At 42.6% G+C, this 17,551-nt stretch overlaps 1 long non-coding RNA gene across 1 annotated transcript; it reads right to left on the bottom strand.

The window, feature by feature from the left end:
• Positions 1-1,299: 1,299 nt before the first annotated feature.
• On the bottom strand, positions 1,300-16,573 carry LOC130997550 (uncharacterized). The gene is made up of 3 exons (XR_009093118.1): positions 14,799-16,573; positions 3,035-3,208; positions 1,300-1,641 (listed from the first exon to the last, which is right to left on the bottom strand). It is a non-coding gene; the product is annotated as an uncharacterized LOC130997550 (long non-coding RNA).
• Between the last annotated feature and the right edge of the window lie 978 nt (positions 16,574-17,551).

The following is a 17,551-nucleotide window of genomic DNA, read 5'->3' as shown; positions in this document are numbered from 1 at the left end:
ATTTTGTAGAAATTGACTCCCGAGGGTTTTATGGGAGTTCGCGGTCACGATTTCTCGGCACCGCCTCAACCGATCGCCCGTATCGCGCAAGTGTTAGACTGCTATGCTGACACGTGTCATCTAGTCGGCATTTTCCCCTATTTGTTATTGATATTTATAATTTCCTCCTATGCACTAGGATCTCAGATATTCCGCCCCAAGTGCCCAATCAAACTGTCTTTTTTCTGCCCACTTACCTAATTCGGATGAATTCATCTTAATACTTAATCTACGGAACACGATAAGAGTAAATAACGGTTACTTACTAAAGAATTTAGTGATAATGATGGCGGTCATATGTGTATTTTCTTCTGTAATCATGTACGAATTCCATATGAAATTCGCTTCCCGTGTAACGTTGCTTTAAAACTCTCGTTTTGCTTATACAATGTAAACTTATAGTTTGTAGCGAAAATTTAAAAGCAAAAATTGTGGTCGTCCTCAAAAGTTCATTATAATATCATGATTTTGTGGTTTTTCATCTAATATTATAAAAAAAAAATTAGATGATTTGACTAAACAATGTGTCACAAATATGGTAAGACCTAAATGAATATAGGATTTTAGAAAGTTTAATTTGATATATATTTTCTTCTACAAAATTTCAAAGTCAAAGTAGCATGGTAATTCGAGGGTTTAAAAATCCTTATTAGCGCAGCGCATATAAAAATAATTTGGTAAGACTTCCCTCCCAAAAAAATTGGTATGGTAGGACTCTGAATACGGGCAAAATATCTAAGCATAAAAACTAATCAAATATATAATTGAAATTATCACCTATCTCTATTTGTAATAATAATTGAAATTATCACCTATCTAATTGCATGAACCTCACACATACAAAATATGAGAATATAACAGCAAAAATACCACCGCATGTATTACGAAAATAGAGAACAATAGACTAAGATTAATTATCTAATTCGATGATAAAACACCTATGTTTAGGGAGCTACGCCCAAAGTAAATTATCCACTAAATGAAATTAAGATATACAAATGACTTACACGAAAAAACATGATTTTTCTAGTCTATATATCTTCTCAAAACTCCACCAAAAATAAATAATTGAGAGCAAGACAACGACCTACAACACATTCACCACCAAAACCCTATGAAAATCGTTCACCAATAGCCCTATGAAAGCAACAATCGAATAAAATTACACGACCCCAACCGATCGCTCAAAAAATAATGAAAAAGTAATCGAACAAGATCACACTCACTCACGAACTCTATGATCTGAAACGCACGAAAATATTTTGCCAAATTAGGAGAATAACAATGAAAGCAACAACCAAAAATGTTCGCCTCCTTCTCCTTAAATAGGTGAACCCTATAAGAGTTATATCTTGAATAGAACTCCAATAAAGATAATATAATAAATCTATAATAATAATCCATCAATAATTTGTGCATACTGGAGATATAATTTGGGATATATCCAAAAAAGTCGTGTTAAACACCAAGTGAAATATGCTGCTAAAAATTCTCTCGAGACTGTACTTCTCGTTGTACCAAACCCGCCAAAAACAATGAAAGAATAGTGCTTTCCATTGTACCTGACCCGCCAAGAACATCCGGTGATACTGATTGAATTATCTACATAATAACAATATACATTTGAAACTAATACTCAACAACAACAACAACAACAACAACAACAACAACAACAATAATAATATTAACACGAGGGGAAATGCGAAAGTAAAACAACCACAAATGTGATAGGTTGAGTTGGATTTTTTTTTTCTTTTTCAAATAAGGAAATGTATGATTATTGGTTTTTTTTTCCATGTAGAAGATGTAAAATTAATCTTTTCGTGTTCACGATTCATCGCTAAATAATACGTCATGGGTTTATTTTCTAATAAATTAGAGAGTGTTTGGCTAATTTTACTTTAAAGAGTTTATAAGTTCTATATATATATATATATTATTTTTTTATTTTTAATAATATCTTTTTGTGTGCGTGTATTGACCAAGCGGTAAGGGGTTAATGTCTAGGTCAAATGTCTTGAGTTCGAGTCTCATGTAGCGCGACCTTTAAATTTTTTTATTTAATACAGTTTATTTATAAAAAAAATATATAATTTTTTTAAAGCTTATAAGATATAAGTTTTCAATAACTTATAAGGTGTGTTTACTTTGATGAAAAATGAGAGAAAAAATATATTTTCACTCATTTTCACATGTTTACTATAATGGAAATTTTTCTTCGGGCATGGTGAAATATTTTCTCGGGCAGTTCATTTTCTCTCCAATGTTGGATAATATTATCCTAGGGTTGGAGTATATAAAATATTTTTCAATATTTTCTCCTATTTTCATTTCTTGTAAACATATGATTTTAAAAAAGGAGAAAAATATATATTTTCTCATATTTTCTTATCAATTCTTTTCCAATGAAAATTTTACGACCAAAGTAAACGCATTCTACGTTGTTAAAGTACTATTTGAATAATTGAGTTTATAAGCTATAGAGATAATCTTTTACTCCCTTCGTCCATAAAGAGTGTAACACTTTTGGCGGACACAAATTTTAAGAAAATAGTTGGTAGATGTATATAGAGTAGAAATTAGTGGTTGTGGTTGAATTGAGTGTGCAACCATAAAGAAATGAGTGGTTGTAATTAACAGGGGAAAGTGGGGCCATGTCCTAAAAATGAAAATGTTAACACTCTTTGTGGATGCTCAATCGGGTAATTGTGTTACACTTTTGGTAGACGGAGAAAGTACTATAGAGAAAATCTTTATTAGAGAAAGAGAATCAAACTATACGTGTATTGGTTGTAGAGTCTGTAGGATTTTTTTGGACTTTGAAAGTTTGGGGGTATTCAATCCAGACTTTTAAAAGTCTTTAAAAATCTAAAGGTATTTAATACGGATTTTAAAAAGTCTTAAAAAATTCTTAGGTATCCAAAAGTCTATTGATTTTAAAACTCTATGGATTTTGATGGATTCTCTTTCAAAAATACAAAGAGAGAAATCTCACCTCATCACACGAGATTTGTGTGGATTCTTTCACCTCTCTTCTATCCAGCGCTCGCTCGAAACCAACGAGCATTGGTGCTTTGAGTATCAAGCATCTCAGCGGTTGATGGGCTCCAGCTCCAGTTCCAGCGGTAGCTGGGCTCCAGTCGGTGCTGGGTTGCTGCCTTTCTAATTCCTATCAAGTCGATGAAAATCCATGAAAATCAATTAAAAAAAAAAAAAAAAGTCAACCAAACACTACATAGAGTCTATGGACTCCATAGACTCTATGTAGTGTTTGGTTGACTTTTTTTTACAAATCCATAGACCTTTTAAAGTCCAAAAAAATCCAACAGAATCTCAAACCAATACCCCCCTTAGTATTTGTAAAATGATTGTTGCTTATAAGATTATGAAAAAATAAATTGGGATAGTGAAACTTATTTTTTTGAGGAGTTTATAAGCTCTTGAAGCTTATTTTAGAGTTTATTGTAAGTGATGAGGACTGAAATATGCACCAGCGCTGTGCACTATATAATGGGAACATTTCTATTTATGCTTATGATTAGTGTTATTATTATTAAGCTAACCAGTGCAGGTTTAATTGAAGACTTGGGATAATAAAAGAAATAATAGAGCTTCCGGCGCAGTCAAGCAAGCATAGGCGATTCAGACCAAGGTCAATGTATTAAAGGGGGCTTAAGCCCAATTATCTTAGTAAATGGGCTTGAGGCCCTAGAGCTTATTTACATGCTTATAAATAGAGACTTAGGAGTAGGTTAGAGGGGGATCATCTCATTTTTTACTCATTCATCTCTTGTAAAATGTAATTCTCTTGATTATAGTGAAAAAACCCCAAAACACCCCGTGGACGTAGGTCTTCTCGACCGAACCACGTAAATCCGGTGTCGTTTACTGCTTTTTAGTTTAGGTGTTGGTTTCTCGTTTCACCAACTGGCGCCGTCTGTGTTCATCGGGGTACTGTTCATTGTCGATTTACTGTTCATCGCAAAAAAAAAAATCCAGATTCAGGCGAGAGAGGGGATTTCCGATTTTCAGAATCGGGGCCATGAAGTCTTCGATTTGAGCTCTTTCCGGGGAGATTCCTCTTACTTCTTTCGATCCCCAATTTCGGATCAATTATTCTCTCATAGAAATCGCGAAGCCTCAATTTCAATTAAAAAGTTCGTGTTCTCCAGCGAGAGATCTCGCCGGAATTTATCAGCCAAGCAATAATCCTAGATCCAGTTCGTCTTCAACGAGGAAAGGGGAAATAAAAACCCATGGTCGAAATCCCTAAATTCAGATCTGGGTCACAGAGCTTTCGCCGCTCGTCCCTCCGCAACCAGCGGATTACCGCTCCTCCGCAACCACGGATTTGTCGCTCCTCTGCAGCTAGGGAATCTTCGCCCTCCTCCGACCGAGCACCGAAGAACCTCTCCACAGATGGCCGAAGATCCGCTGCACGACTAAGCCACTGCCGCTGATCTCGTCGTCGTCGAGCGGCGCGATGTCCGGGTGTTCAAGCTCTGCAGCGCACCTTTTTTACGTCGGAATCGCGCTGATGTCTGCCGGAATCACGCCGGCGAGGGACCTCCCTCTAGTTCAAGCTGAGAGAGAAAGAATTCGAAAACTGGGCGGAGCCTTATTTGCAGGCTGCTAAGCCATGATTCAGAGACTGTTGTAGAGCACATACAGCTAAGTTTTCATTTCCACTACTTGTTTTAATTCCTTAAAATCTTCTAATCGATAAGTTTGTCTATGGGATCCACATATCTGCTTGGGATTTTTTGCATATGGTACTCATGAATTTGTGGAGTCAAATTTAGATGTTATTAATAGTGATTTGACTGAAAATGGGTGAATCAGACTATATAATAGCTTTGCCTAATTAGGTATTGTTAATCCATTTTTGTGCTGATGCAGGAGGGATAATGGGGCGAGCTCCAATGACTTTAAGCCCATATGTGATGTTTGAAATGGGGCCAACCTATAATTATCGACATGATTTAGCAAATGATAAATATTATGTGTTTAATATTGTGGAGATTATTCCATGCTAGGGATGGTCTATTTTTAGATTGAGAATTAGTATTGAATCAAGCTTTAAGTGAGTAGATTACTATGATTTGACTTGTGAAAGCCTTTACATTGTAAATCTCATATATAATGTTCTATTGTGAAATCTGGAATTAAACCTTATGATCTCCCCGAGTAGGCTTTACATAAGCATTTATAATATGATTTTTGTCATGAACAAAGGCGTGGCAATAGTTTACACGATCGAAGTTTTAGGTTATCTTTGCAATTAGTTTACGGCCCTATCTCTAAGGGCTCTCATATTTTACTAATATATTTGTGCTTAAGAATTTTTGTAGCACAGGATAAACAAATTTGGGGGATGATTTGAACAATTATGGTAAATACCATAATGTAAAACAGGGTAACCCACTGGTAAGTGGTAATTCAGGTATTTCGCTGAACTCTATTAATGGGAGGAGCATGATTGGGATATGTGATATCTTATCACTTGGGCAAAATCATGATTTATATGATCTTTGATGGGATTTGAAAATTTGAATGAATTCAGAGGGATATGAATATGAGAATCAAGTTGTAGCAATGGATTATATAATCTAGTGTTCGAATTCTCTTCGCAGCCCTGTCTCAAGGGGCTCTCATATTTTACTAATATTCTTGTTCAAGAGTTCTTACAGCACATGATAAACAGCTTTGGGAAAAAACTTGAACATAGTAATCACCATAACACGAAAAGCTAATCCACTTGTAAGTGGTAATTCAGGTACTTCGCTGAACTTTATCTCGTGGAAGCATGTGAGCATGATGGGGAAGTATTATGCTTTATCACTAATTATGATTTTAGGGTATTTTATGGGAACATGTAAGCATGATAGGGATTTGGGAAATATTCTACTTCTTTACTTGGGCAAAACCATGACTTATATGATCTATGTTGGGATTTATGCAATAATAATTATGTCTTGGAAGCTGCACACCTTCTGCATATGTGCTAGAACTTGAATTGCAACTTGAATTATGTTACTTGGGAATTGTAGTTATGATAATTTTCTCACAATCATCACAAGCATGAGCACCAAACACACACACCTAACATGTTCATAACAGAGTATTGCACATGTCACCAGAGGGGGGAGTAGGGTGTATACCCGTAGTCCCCAATTTTTAAATTCAAAAATTGCTCCTCAGCAAGTCAAGGGGAAAAGCAGAGGAATCGCGCTGCAAATCAGAGGGAAGCGCTCGTAAGCCGCGAAAGTTGGTTGTGCCATCCGGGCCTTCCATGCTCCGCGCAGAGGGAGGGAAGCTATTTAATCGTAAGCCGCGAAAGTTGGTTGTGCCATCCGGGCCCTCCATGCTCCACGCAGAGGGTTACTATTTAATCGTAAGCCGCGAAAGTTGGTCGTGCCATCCGGGCCTTCCATGCTCCGCGCAGAGGTTGCACATAATCGTAAGCCACGAAAGTTGGTTGCACCCCCCGGGTCCTCCATGCTCCGTGCAGAGGTTGCACTTAACCGTAAGCCACGAAAGTTGGTCGCACCCCCCGGGTCTTCCATGCTCCGTGCAGGGTGTTCTTTCAATCGTAAGCCGCGAAAGTTGGTCGTGCCATCCGGGCCTTCCATGCTCCGCGCAGAGGTGGCACTTAATCGTAAGCCGCGAAAGTTGGTTACACCCCCCGGGTCCTCCATGCTCCGCGCAGAGGTTGTCCTTAACCGTAAGCCACGAAAGTTGGTCGCACCCCCCGGGTCTTCCATGCTCCGTGCAGGGTGTTCTTTCAATCGTAAGCCGCGAAAGTTGGTCGTGCCATCCGGGCCTTCCATGCTCCGCGCAGAGGTGGCACTTAATCGTAAGCCGCGAAAGTTGGTTACACCCCCCGGGTCCTCCATGCTCCGCGCAGAGGTTGTCCTTAACCGTAAGCCACGAAAGTTGGTCGCACCCCCCGGGTTTTCCATGCTCCGTGCAGGGTGTTCTTTCAATCGTAAGCCGCGAAAGTTGGTCGTGCCATCCGGGCCTTCCATGCTCCGCGCAGAGGTGGCACTTAATCGTAAGCCGCGAAAGTTGGTTACACCCCCCGGGTCCTCCATGCTCCGCGCAGAGGTTGTCCTTAACCGTAAGCCACGAAAGTTGGTCGCACCCCCCGGGTTTTCCATGCTCCGTGCAGGGTGTTCTTTCAATCGTAAGCCGCGAAAGTTGGTCGTGCCATCCGGGCCTTCCATGCTCCGCGCAGAGGTTGCACATAATCGTAAGCCACGAAAGTTGGTTGCACCCCCCCTGGGTCCTCCATGCTCCGTGCAGAGGTTGCACTTAACCGTAAGCCACGGAAGTTGGTCGCACTCCCCGGGTTTTCCATGCTCCGTGCAGGGGGTTACTATTTAATCGTAAGCCGCGAAAGTTGGTTGCACCCCCCGGGTCCTCCATGCTCCGCGCATAGGGTTACTATTTAATCGTAAGCCGCGAAAGTTGGTTGCACCCCCCGGGTCTTCCATGCTCCGCGCAGAGTGCTTAAGCTTGGATGGGAAGCAGCAAAGGAGGGAAGCAGCAAATGAATGCATACAAAGGAGGGAAGCAGCTGAGGAATACTCCGCCGTGATTTCACTGCTCTGCCGTGATTTCACTGCTCTACTGTGATTTCACTGCTCTGCCGTGATTTCACCGCTCTACCGTGATTTCACTGCTCTGCCGTGATTTCACTGCCCTACCGTGATTTCACTGCTCTGCAGTGATCCCAATGCTCAACCACCGTCCGTGATCCCAATGCTCTGCCGCCGTCCGTGATCCCAATGCTCAACCACCGTCCGTGATCCCAATGCTCTGCCGCCGTCCGTGATCCCAATGCTCTGCCGCCGTCCGTGATCCCAATGTTCTGCCGCCGTCTGTGATTCCAATGCTCTACCGGGATCTCAATCCTTTGTCGGGATTTCAATGCTCTTCCGGGATTTCAATCCTCTGTCGGGATTTCAATGCTCTGGCATGATTTCAATACTCTGCCGCATTTCTCTGCTCTGAAGGACAGTTCTCTGCTCTGAAAGGGCATTTCTCTGCTCTGACCGGGCTGCTCTGAGGGAAAATTCTCTGCTCTGAAGGACAGTTCTCTGCTCTGAAAGGGCATTTCTCTGCTCTGACCGGGCTGCTCTGAGGGACAATTCTCTGCTCTGAGGGACAGTTCTCTGCTCTGAAGGACAGTTCTCTGCTCTGAAAGGGCATTTCTCTGCTCTGACCGGGCTGCTCTGAGGGACAATTCTCTGCTCTGAGGGACAGTTCTCTGCTCTGAGGGACAGTTCTCTGCTCTGAAAGGGCATTTCTCTGCTCTGACCGGGCTGCTCTGAGGGACAATTCTCTGCTCTGAGGGACGTTTCTCTGCTCTGAAAAGACATTTCTCTGCTCTGACGGGCATTTCTCTGATCTGATATGCATTTCTCTGCTCTGATCGGGCTGGGGTACTTCTCTGCTCTGACCGGGCTGGGGTATTTCTCTGCTCTGACCGGGCTAGGCATTTCTCTGCTCTGATCGGGCTGGGGTATTTCTCTGTTCTACTCTACGGGCTACACTATTTTGCACCTCTGCTTTATGGGTTGTTTTTATCTATTCTAATCACTGCTCAGCGAGAAGTAAGCCGCCTCTTGGGCGTGCCAATGTTATCTATTGGTCTTCTCACGCGCTGGATTTTTTACGCGCTCAACAACAGGGTATATTGTTCAGACTCGACAAATATTTATGACGGGTTTTCTCACATGATCAGAGTATCATATTTCTCAACTTCGACACGGGTCTTCCTATGTTATTCGGGTATTCTTGCAGCGGTCTTCTGGTTCATCCAACACAAAGCATTTATATTGCTTATCTATGCAAAGTATTCAATATGGGGTATTCTCAGCGCTGGTCTTCTTATGCGCCCAAAGAAATGGAAATTATTTATCTTTGTCAACATTCAACAAACAAGAAGGAAATCTAACTTGGAACTACAATTCCAAAGTCAAGGGGAAAATGCTTATCTTTGCTTTCTTACAATATTAAAACTCTTATGTCTTCATGATTTGTAGGGATTAAGGAAAACAGCACAGCGCTGGCTTTAACAATACTTGGCTGGCTGAACACGAAGAATACCCGGTTCAACCAGACCAGGGGGGGAGTAGCTGATGAGGACTGAAATATGCACCAGCGCTGTGCACTATATAATGGGAACATTTCTATTTATGCTTATGATTAGTGTTATTATTATTAAGCTAACCAGTGCAGGTTTAATTGAAGACTTGGGATAATAAAAGAAATAATAGAGCTTCCGGCGCAGTCAAGCAAGCATAGGCGATTCAGACCAAGGTCAATGTATTAAAGGGGGCTTAAGCCCAATTATCTTAGTAAAATGGCTTGAGGCCCTAGGGCTTATTTACATGCTTATAAATAGAGACTTAGGAGTAGGTTAGAGGGGGATCATCTCATTTTTTACTCATTCATCTCTTGTAAAATGTAATTCTCTTGATTATAGTGAAAAAACCCCAAAACACCCCGTGGACGTAGGTCTTCTCGACCGAACCACGTAAATCCGGTGTCGTTTACTGCTTTTTAGTTTAGGTGTTGGTTTCTCGTTTCACCAGTAAGTTTTTATGATCTTATTTTGCCAAACACTTTGAATGAGATTATATGCTCCTAAATACCTTATAAATTGTTTTAAAAAGCTTATAATCTTGGGCAAACACCCTCTTAATTGATATTAATTTGTATTGTTGAAGACTTGATGGCGTACAGAATTTGAAGGTAAAAGGTAATAATGAGATTGGATTGTTTTGGCTATATAATTGGGTCTTCTGTGATACTAATAGGTCCTAATTTAATACTCCCTTCGTCTTATTAATAATGTCTCGCTACTTTCGGGCACATTGGTGAAACGAGAAACCAACACCTAAACTAAAAAGCAGTAAATGACACGGATTTACGTGGTTCGGTCCAGAAGACCTACGTCCACGGGGTTTTGGTGGTTTTCCACTATAATCGAGAGAGTATTACATTTTACAAAAGATGAATGAATAATCAGATGATCCTCCTCTAACCCACTCCTAAGTCTCTATTTATAAGCATGTAAATAAGCCCTAGGGCCTCAAGCCCATTTACTAAGATAATTGGGCTTAAGCCCCTTTAATACATTGACCTTGGTCTGAATCGCCTATGCTTGCTTGACTACGCCGGAAGTTCTATTATTTCTTTTATTATCCCAAATCTCCAATTAAACCTGCACTGGTTAGCTTAATAATAATAATACTAATCATAAACATAAATAGAAATGTTCCCATTATATAGTGCACAGCGCTGGTGCATATTTCAGTCCTCATCAGCTACTCCCCCCCTGGTCTGGTTGAACCGGGTATTCTTCGTGTTCAGCCAGCGAAGTATTGTTAAAGCCAGCGCTGTGCTGTTTTCCTTAATCCCTGCAAATCATGAAGACATGAGAGTTTTAATATTATAAGAAAGCAAAGATAAGCATTTTTCCCTTGACTTTGGAATTGTAGTTCCAAGTTAGATTTCCTTCTTGTTTGTTGAATGTTGACAAAGATAAATAATTTCCATTTCTTTGGGCGCATAAGAAGACCAGCGCTGAGAATACCCCATATTGAATACTTTGCATAGATAAGCAATATAAATGCTTTGTGTTGGATGAACCAGAAGACCGCTGCAAGAATACCCGAATAACATAGGAAGACCCATGTCGAAGTTGAGAAATATGATACTCTGATTATGTGAGAAAACCCGTCATAAATATTTGTCGAGTCTGAACAATATACCCTGTTGTTAAGCGCATAAAAAATCCAGCGCGTGAGAAGACCAATAGATAACATTGGCACGCCCAAGAGGCGGCTTACTTCTCGCTGAGCAGTGATTAGAATAGATCAAAACAACCCATAAAGCAGAGGCGCAAAATAGTGTAGCCCGTAGAGTAGACCAGAGAAATACCCCAGCCCGATCAGAGCAGAGAAATGCCTATCAGAGCAGAGAAATACCTATCAGATCAGAGAAATTCCCATCAGAGCAGCTCGATCAGAGCAGAGAAATACCTATCAGATCAGAGAAATTCCCATCAGAGCAGCTCGGTCAGAGCAGAAAAATACCCCATCCCGGTCAGAGCAGAGAAGTACCCCATCCTGGTCAGAGCAGAGAAGTACCCCAGCCCAATCAGAGCAGAGAAATGCATATCAGATCAGAGAAATTCCCATCAGAGCAGCTCGGTCAGAGCAGAGAAATACCCCATCCCGGTCAGAGCAGAGAAGTACCCCAGCCCGATCAGAGCAGAGAAATGCCCTTTCAGAGCAGAGAACTGTCCTTCAGAGCAGAGAATTGTCCCTCAGAGCAGCCCGGTCAGAGCAGAGAAATGCCCTTTCAGAGCAGAGAACTGTCCTTCAGAGCAGAGAATTGTCCCTCAGAGTAGAGAATTGTCCCTCAGAGCAGCCCGGTCAGAGCAGAGAAATGCCCTTTCAGAGCAGAGAACTGTCCTTCAGAGCAGAGAATTGTCCCTCAGAGCAGCCCGGTCAGAGCAGAGAAATGCCCTTTCAGAGCAGAGAAACGTCCCTCAGAGCAGAGAAACGTCCCTCAGAGCAGAGAACTGTCCCTCAGAGCAGAGAACTGCGGCAAAGTATTGAAATCATGCCAGAGCCTTGAAATCCCGACAGAGGATTGAAATCCCGGAAGAGCATTGGAATCACGGACGGTGGTTGAGCATTGGGATCACGGACGGCGGCAGAGCATTGGGATCACGGACGGCGGTTGAGCATTGGGATCACGGACGGTGGCTGAGCATTGGGATCACGGACGGTGGTTGAGCATTGGGATCACGGACGGTGGCTGAGCATTGGGATCACGGACGATGGCTGAGCATTGGGATCACGGACGGTGGCTGAGCATTAGGATCACTGCAGAGCAGTGAAATCACGGTAGGGCAGTGAACTCACGGTAGAGCGGTGAAATCACGGCAGAGCAGTGAAATCACAGTAGAGCAGTGAAATCACGGCAGAGCAGTGAAATCACGGCGGAGTATTCCTCAGTTGCTTCCCTCCTTTGTATGCATTCCTTTGCTGCTTCCCTCCTTTGCTGCTTCCCATCCAAGCTTGAGCACTCTGCGCGGAGCATGGAAGACCCGGGGGGTGCAACCAACTTTCGCGGCTTACGATTAAATAGTAACCCTCTGCGTGGAGCATTGAAGGCCCGGGTGGCACGACCAACTTTCACGGCTTACGATTAAATAGTAACCCTCTGCGTGGAGCATGGAAGGCCCGGGTGGCACGACCAACTTTCACGGCTTACGATTAAATAGTAACCCCCTGCACGGAGCATGGAAAACCCGGGGGGTGCGACCAGCTTTCGTGACTTACGGTTAAGGACAACCTCTGCGCGGAGCATGGAGGACCCGGGGGGTGTAACCAACTTTCGCGGCTTACGATTATGTGCCACCTCTGCGCGGAGCATGGAAGGCCCGGTTGGCACGACCAACTTTCGCGGCTTACGATTGAAAGAACACCCTGCACGGAGCGTGGAAAACCCGGGGGGTGCGACCAGCTTTCGTGGCTTACGGTTAAGGACAACCTCTGCGCGGAGCATGGAGGACCCGGGGGGTGTAACCAACTTTTGCGGTTTACGATTATGTGCCATCTCTGCGCGGAGCATGGAAGGCCCGGATGGCACAACCAACTTTCGCGGCTTACGATTGACAGGAACACCCTGCACGGAGCATGGAAAACCCGGGGGGTGTGACCAACTTTCGTGGCTTACGGTTAAAGCAACCTCTGCGCGGAGCATGGAAAACCCGGGGGTGCAACCAACTTTCGCGGCTTATGATTAAGTGCTATCTCTGCGCGGAGCATGGAGGGCCCGGGCGGCACAACCAACTTTCGCGGCTTACGATTGACAGGAACACCCTGCACGGAGCATGGAAAACCCGGGGGGTGTGACCAACTTTCGTGGCTTACGGTTAAAGCAACCTCTGCGCGGAGCATGGAAAACCCGGGGGGTGCAACCAACTTTCGCGGCTTATGATTAAGTGCTATCTCTGCGCGGAGCATGGAAGGCCCGGATGGCACGACCAACTTTCGCGGCTTACGATTGAATAGCTTCCCTCCCTCTGCGCGGAGCATGGAAGGCCCGGATGGCACAACCAACTTTCGCGGCTTACGAGCGCTTCCCTCCCTCTGCTGGAGCGTGATCCCTTTGTTTTTCCCTTTACTTGTTGAGAAGTCATTTTTGAATTTGAAAATTGGGGACTACGGGTATACACCCTACTCCCCCCTCTGGTGACATGTGCAATACTCTGTTATGAACATGTTAGGTGTGTGTGTTTGGTGCTCATGCTTGTGATGATTGTGAGAAAATTATCATAGCTACAATTCCCAAGTAACATAATTCAAGTTGCAATTCAAGCTCTAGCACATATGCAGAAGGTGTGCAGCTTCGTGTACTTAGTCAATTCGTAATCCAGCCCTAGGCACATATGCAGAAGGTGTGCAGCTTCCAAGACATAATTATTATTGCATAAATCCCAGCACAGATCATATAAGTCACGGTTTTGCCCAAGTAAAGAAGTAGAATATTTCCCAAATCCCTATCATGCTTACATGTTCCCATAAAATACCCTCAAATCATAGTTAGTGATAAAGCATAATACTCCCCCAGCATGCTCACATGCTTCCACGAGATCAAGTTCATCGAAGTACCTGAATTACCACTTACAAGTGGTTTACCGTTTTCACGTTATGGCGGTTCCCATATTTTGTTCAAAGCTTTCCCAAATTTAATTTCCATGTGCTACAAGATCTCTTAGGCACAGATATTAGTATAAATATGAAAGCCCCTTTAAGACAGGGCTGCAAAGAGAATTCGAACCCTAGACTATATAATCCATTGCCACAACTTGATTCCCATAAAAGATCATATAAATCATGATTTTGCCCAAGTGATAAAATATCACATATCCCAATCATGCTCCTCCCATTGATAGAGTTCAGCGAAATACCTGAATTACCACTTACAAGTGGATTAGCTTTTCGTGTTATGGTGAATACCATACTTGTTCAAGTTTTTTCCCAAAGTTGTTTATCATCTGCTGTAAGAACTCTTAAGCAAAAATATTAGTAAAATATGAGAGCCTATTAAGAAAGGGCTGGAATCCTATTATAAAAAGGAGTATACGCCTTACTCCCTCCCAATTACGATATTATATTAACAAAATAAATGAAGTGATCATGGACCTATGAGCTTTGCAACCTTGTCAAATATCTCAACTAATTCAAACATCACAATTGATTACATGCCCTTTTCTAAGTGCATATAACAGCAAATATGTCAAAGAATAGCTTTAACTTTTAGCCTCCCCACCAGGAAAAATCAACACATATAAGCCCGAGACAAGGATCATGATCCCGGTATGTAATTAGCACCACTACGATACACCTATTTCCATATACATGCCCTTTTAAAAACCAATATGCTATTTTTTATTATATTGTTACTACACCAGCAATCAACTTCGAAGTGCATAGCTTTTTGTGGTCAAACTATAGGTATTCATATAAGCTAACCAAGTCCATATTTAAAACCACTACACATTTGAATGTATAGAGCAATTGCATAAATAAATCCCTTTGCATAGTGGGACCTAACAATCATGCCAAAATAGCATCTACAGATATAACAGTTGAATAGGACATGCTTTATATATCTAGGATTGACTGCAATTCAAATCCTACATTGTTTCAAAAACTACAGAGGATTACCTCGACCCCGCTTCCAGCACTTATCCCCAAAATTCTTCAAGAACCAAACTCTGTTCGTGATGAATCCCCTCCAAGTGGAAATAAACAAATGCAGCAACCACTGCCTCACTTCACAGAGCGTCCCTATATCAGCGTCGCCTTCTGAGTACTTTGCCGGGCTACAATCGTTCGATATGTAATTCCTTTAGGAAATCAAGCGAAATCAAAGAGACTGTAAGCAACATGAATAAAATGATTGAAAGAAATAAGCCCTCCATCAAATTGATTGAGATGTGCTGTCATAAATGGAAGTCTTCCCTATTAGATTGAATTAAACTGCATCTGCTCCTTTCGGTTGTCGCTGCTCCGGTATGATTACACCACCCGCAGATCAGTCATGGGTTCAACAGCAAAGATTTATCTCCAGACTTGTGTTGCTAGGCTGCAGGCGTTAGATTTCCCCTCAACGTATTCCATCCATGTCTCTCTCCCCTCGATCTCTGTAAGGCTTTATTCCCCAACCGCAAGGCGGCTATCGGTCGTGGCTTTTGATCTGCGACTACATCGTGAGAGATGAGAGAATGGCGTGACTGAAGAGGTTAGATCGAGCTTCGCGCGACTGCGGAGGAATGATAATTCATCAGCTGCGGAGGTGATTTGGAGATAGATGTTGCATGATTTGGTGCTTCTGGATTTCTACGAGAATGAGAATAATTAATCAGTAGAGATAAAACGTTAAATGAGAAAAATAAAGAAAGGGTCATGGCTGCGGGAGCTTCTCCCTAGAACTGCGTCGGAATTCAGATTTGCGGCAATCGTTAGTAGTGGAGGCGGATCTCCGCCGCCGGATGCTCAGATCCAGGGGCCAACGGCTATAGCACCGAATCTGGCCTCAAGCAGAGAGGGTTGAGGGCGGCGAAGAGGCGCCAATCGCTAACTCAGATGAGGTGTCCCGAAGCTGGCTGACCCAGATAGAGGGAGGCTGACTTCGATCTGGAATTAGGATGAAGAAGGCTGGATCTGTGCCCGGCGGCGGCATACGCTGGAGTCCTGAGGTGGCAACGGCTGCCGGAGAATTATGGAGAAGAGAGATAGACGACCATTGTCGCCGGAAATCGGAAAAATAGAAGCACATAAAATCCCAATCGGAAGGAAAAGGAGGAATCTCGCCGGAAATTTTTTGCCCAGAAAAGTGAGAAAGCTTGCTCCCATTTTTCAATTATTTCGGATGAACAGTAATCTAGCCTCAATGAACAGTAACCCACGTCCCTAATTTCCCCAATTTCTCTCCGATGAACAGTAATCGGTGATGAACAGTGAATCTCCAATTTTTTTTTTGTAAGCTCGTCGGAACTCACGACATAGCTCCGATCCTTTCCCACAGACGGCGCCAGTTGGAGAAACGATAAACCAACACCTAAACTAAAAAGCAGTAAATGACACGGATTTACGTGGTTCGGTCCAGAAGACCTACGTCCACGGGGTTTTGGTGGTTTTCCACTATAATCGAGAGAGTATTACATTTTACAAAAGATGAATGAATAATCAGATGATCCTCCTCTAACCCACTCCTAAGTCTCTATTTATAAGCATGTAAATAAGCCCTAGGGCCTCAAGCCCATTTACTAAGATAATTGGGCTTAAGCCCCTTTAATACATTGACCTTGGTCTGAATCGCCTATGCTTGCTTGACTACGCCGGAAGTTCTATTATTTCTTTTATTATCCCAAATCTCCAATTAAACCTGCACTGGTTAGCTTAATAATAATAATACTAATCATAAACATAAATAGAAATGTTCCCATTATATAGTGCACAGCGCTGGTGCATATTTCAGTCCTCATCACACATAAATTAAGAAGAGTGTAGATAGTATAGTTAATGTTCGCCAATCTTTTTCTGTTTCACTCTCCTCACCTCACGTCTCTCTCTAACAGAACACAACACAGACAAACCTCATATTCTCAAATTCTCAGATGCCGCCTTTCTCCTGGGCCGACGAGTCACCACTGTGAGGCGTTGTTTCCCTCAGCAACGCTCCTCTCTCTTTTCTTCACCCCCAATTCTCTCTCTCTCTCTCTCTCTCTCTCTCTCTCTCTCTCTCTCTCTAACAGCACACACATAGTTGGCGATTCGTATCTGTGTCTTTCTAAAGGCACACACACTTGGTTTAAAAAAGTGTGCCTATGCGCGGGCTTTAGTTGAGGCCCAGGGTAGAGCTTTTTTTAGGCAAGGCGCGCCCACCTACAGGAGGCGCACGAAGGCGCATGGAAGCACATGAGGCGCGCCTAGGCACAAAAGCCTCAAAGCGCACGCCTTCTGTATTTTACTAGGATTTAGGAGCCCTCTAATGTTTGATTGGCGCTATGAGGTGGTGCAGAAGTCTCTGCCGCAATTGTTGAATGCAAACGTTTCACTTTTGGGCCATTTTGCAACAATTGATGTGGCTTTAATAAGCCACGGCCGCAATTGTTGACATTGTTGACAGGCAATTTAAAGTTTCACTTTTTAACTTGAAGCCACGCAGCCACAACTTTTATCTAAAAGTAGGCTCATCTAAATAATTATATTTAAATATTGGGTTAATGTGCAGATTCACCCTTGAAGTAGAGGCCCCTAGTGCATTTGTCCCCCCATTATCGACCTTGGCTCAAAGCCCCACCATAGTTCATAAACATGGTGCAATTTAACCGAACCATAAACGTCGTTTATCGTCCGTTTACTTAATTTTTTCTTTAAAAAAAATAAATATAGAATGACTCATCTCTATCTCT

Source organism: Salvia miltiorrhiza, chromosome 8 (assembly GCF_028751815.1).
Source record: "Salvia miltiorrhiza cultivar Shanhuang (shh) chromosome 8, IMPLAD_Smil_shh, whole genome shotgun sequence".
NCBI lineage: Eukaryota > Viridiplantae > Streptophyta > Magnoliopsida > Lamiales > Lamiaceae > Salvia > Salvia miltiorrhiza.
Note: the sequence above shows the minus strand (reverse complement) of the source record. Positions and strands in the feature narration are given on the sequence as shown.